Here is a 3,665-nt window from a genome sequence, read left to right as displayed (position 1 = left end):
CAAGTCAGAACTAAGAATCACACAGAATCATCTAGGTTGGAAGAGACCTCCAAGATCACCGAGTCCAACCTCCGACCTAACCCTAACAAGTCCTCCACTAAACCATAACACTAAGCACTACATCTAAACGTCTCTTAAAGACCTCCAGGGATCACCATCAACCACTCAACCACTTCCCTGGGCAGCCCATTCCAAAGTCTAACCATCCTTTCAGTAAATAAATTCTTCCTAATATCCACCCTAAATCTCCCCTGGCGCAACTTTAGCCCATTGCCCCTCATCCTGTCACCAGGCGTGTGGGAGAATAGACCGACCGCCACCTCGCTACAGCCTCTTTTAAGGTACCTACCTGTAGAGTGCGATAAGGACACCCCTGAGCCTCCTCTTCTCCAGGCTTGAAGACGTATTCTCCACACCCTTCACCAGCTTTGTTACCCTTCTCTGGACTCGCTCAAGCACCTCGATGTCCTTCTTGTAGCAAGGGGCCCCAAACTGAACACAGTACTCAAAGAGCAGCCTCACCAGAGCTGAGTACAGGGAGACAATCACTTCCCTAGTCCTGCTAGCCACACTGTTTCTTATACAAGCCAGGATGCTGTTGGCCTTCTTGGCCACCTGAGCACACCGCTGGCTCATATTCAGCCAACATTCAGCTCCTAGGTCCTTCTCTGCCAGGCAGCTTTCCAGCCTCTTATCTCCCAGCCTGTAGCGCTGCTTGGGGTTGTTGCGCCCCAGGTGCAGGACCCGGCACTTGGCCTTGTTGAACTTCATACTGTTGGCCTCAGCCCATCTGCCCAGCCTATCCAGATCCTCCTGCAGAGCCTTCCTACCCTCAGGCAGATTGACACACGTGCCTAACTTGATGTCATCTGCAAACTTGCTGAGGGTGCATTCGATCCCCTCATCCAGATCATCGATAAAGATATTAAGGAGAACTGGCCCTAGTATTGAGCCCTGGAGTACTCCACTTGTGACCGGCCTCCAACTGGATTTAACTCTGTTCACCGTGACTCTTTGGGCCTGGCTATCCAGCCAATTTCTAACCCAACAAAGTGTACGCCAGTCCAAGCCAAGAGAAGCCAGTTTCTTCAGGAAAATGCTGTGGGAAACGGTGTCAAAAGCCTTACTGAAGTCAAGGTAGACCACGTCCACAGCCTTTCCCTCATCCACTAAGCGTGTCACTTTGTCATAGAAGGAGAGCAGGTTCGTCAAGCAGGACCTGCCTTTCATAAACCCATGCTGACTGGGCCTCATCGCCTGGTTGCCCTTAAAATGCTGCGTGATGACACTCAAGCTAATCTGCTTAGCCTTGCATAGCTCCCTTTTAGACTCACTTCCATCAGCACAATGCAAGCAGTTAAAACTTGCTATTATTTCATTGCGTGGGTCGGCCACCTGTGAATTCCCCTTTGGCATTCTATTTGGTTAGATTCCTCTGCTTCTAAATAGGAAATGTGTTTCTGAAGTGGAGATTTCAGGGGTATTAGAATGGGAACAAGTTTCCAATTGTCATTCTTCAGTCTTATGGATATACTAATGGCCGGTTCTCTGCGAATTTTTCAAGTTACCACTGTAACCCTTTCCTCTTCTTGTTGAGCGTTTATCAAAATGTTATTTGAAGATGAAAAAAAAAAAAAAAAAAAAAAAAAAAGACAACTTTCACTATTCCTGAGTCTTCTGTAGCCAACTTGACCAGATCGACATATTAGGCTAGATGCGTTTACCAGAGTAACTGATATACTAGATGGTTTCCTCCCCCTAGCTATAGGATGTGGAATAGAATAAACCTAATCACCTGTCAGTTATTACATCCTATAAAGGTACAGAACCCCCTCTTCAATGTTATCCTGTTTCTCAGTCACTGTGTCGATTTCAGTGGTGATTATTTTGTGTAATGTTAAATTGCCCATTTAGTGACAAGAATTCAAAAAAAAAATCTAGCAGTAACCATGGCTTTTTGTGTATGTGTTTTTTTCATGCGTTATCAACTTGTATAGCTCATTCCTTCAATCTTCCTCCAGAAGTTGAAGAGTTCTGTCTCAAATAGAAGACACTTTAGAAAGAAATACCTTAGTACCAAGACAAGGTCCTGCATTTTAATCTTTGCAAAGGACTAACCTTGTGTTTGTCAGGGTAGTTTCTTTGCTCACACAGAAGATCCAGATCAACTCATGTCCTGGCTGACTGACCTGCCTTATGAAGATCAGCCTTGTAAGCAACCAGATCAGTCAAAATAACATTGGAGTCAACGGTGAGAGAAAGCTATCGAGTCCCCCTGGAACGTTTGCAGGACGGCTGTTTTGCAGGACATTATCTCCCACAGGGAAGCTGTCCTGCAGTGAACGTCAACTACATCAGTAATTACAGTGGAAAAGGAAAATGCCTGAAATTCCTAGTACAAGCTTTTATAAAACGTACTTTCACTTATGTGCCTAAACAGGCATATAAACAATAACTATGATTTCGTACAGGGTGGAGCTGCGTGTTTTCATATTTCAGACCTGACTTCAAACCTGACTCGACCTCCCCTCCTCTTAGAAATACACATTTTGAACCATTCAGTTCACAGCATGCCTTGGATTTGATAAATTTTACTACTTTCTATTTTCCAGACTGGGTGATCACTATGGGAGGTTGGTTTCAGACGAACATGCTGACTTGAGCATGCAGTGTTGCAGAACACAGGGAAATCCAACATTATTTTGGAGCAGAAGGATGGACGGTAGGTGACCTGATGATGAAGGGGCTTTTTGTCGAACATTGCGACTGGAATCCCAGTTGTCTTTGAAATTTTCTGGCACTCTCATAATAAAAATAGCATCTTTTACAATTTTTTCTCTGTCTGACAATTTATATTTTGGTTGAGAATTGTTCTGTGTTACAGTATGAACGAGCGCAGCCAACAAGTTTGCTTATGCCATTTTTACTGATTTTGTGAAAATGTGTTATTCTGTAAGGAAATGGAGGAAAGGAAGAACTTCAGTCTTTGGAGGTCACTAGCAATTCAATGTGAACTCCATTTTTGGATCAGTAAGATAGGTTAACGTTGTCATCACCTGAGTACAGATTTCAAGTAGGTTAATATTAAAAGACTTCCAGATTTCTGACTTTATTATTTTTTTTTCTAACCAGGTTGAACAACTTTTCAGTCTTTGGAGTGCCACTGATAACTGAAGTCATCCAACTAATTATCTGAGTAGAGAAAAATGTGTTACATCTCCATGGTAAACATCATCAAGATACCCTGTGGAAAAATCCAGATGAAAAAATAAATGTTGAGTCCCTGTTGTAATTTGTTATTGCTAATAACAGTAATATTCTGCTCTTTACCAAAAGCCTGAGGGGTGACTTTTCTAGTAAGCCTGTAGCACAATAGTTGAATGTATTTGTCTTCGAGGGGCCTCTGAGCACATACAAAGCAGTGTTTTGATCATGTGTCATGTACCAAGACCTGCTTGCAACACCTGCTCAGAACAACTGTTCCGCAGCGCTGGTCACAGAGTTGGTTCCCAGACCAACATTCCCCACGCTTTGTGCCCGGAGCTGCTCTCCAGCTCTTGTCACACACCTGGGCGACAACTCCCCAGAATTGTTCCAAAGACGTGGTCCCCAGAGCTTGTCGCCGAGTCCTGGGTACCTGACCTGCTGCCCAGGGCTGGTCTGCA

General features: G+C 44.2%; 1 long non-coding RNA gene across 1 annotated transcript; it reads left to right on the top strand.

The window, feature by feature from the left end:
* Positions 1 to 1,790: 1,790 nt before the first annotated feature.
* LOC118159510 lies at positions 1,791 to 3,396 on the top strand. Its single transcript, XR_004747148.1, has 3 exons — positions 1,791 to 2,251; positions 2,613 to 2,722; positions 3,133 to 3,396. It is a non-coding gene; the product is annotated as an uncharacterized LOC118159510 (long non-coding RNA).
* The last annotated feature ends 269 nt before the right edge of the window (positions 3,397 to 3,665 follow it).

This window comes from Oxyura jamaicensis, unplaced genomic scaffold (assembly GCF_011077185.1).
Source record: "Oxyura jamaicensis isolate SHBP4307 breed ruddy duck unplaced genomic scaffold, BPBGC_Ojam_1.0 oxyUn_random_OJ70743, whole genome shotgun sequence".
In the NCBI taxonomy this organism is placed as follows: domain Eukaryota; kingdom Metazoa; phylum Chordata; class Aves; order Anseriformes; family Anatidae; genus Oxyura; species Oxyura jamaicensis.
Note: the sequence above shows the minus strand (reverse complement) of the source record. Positions and strands in the feature narration are given on the sequence as shown.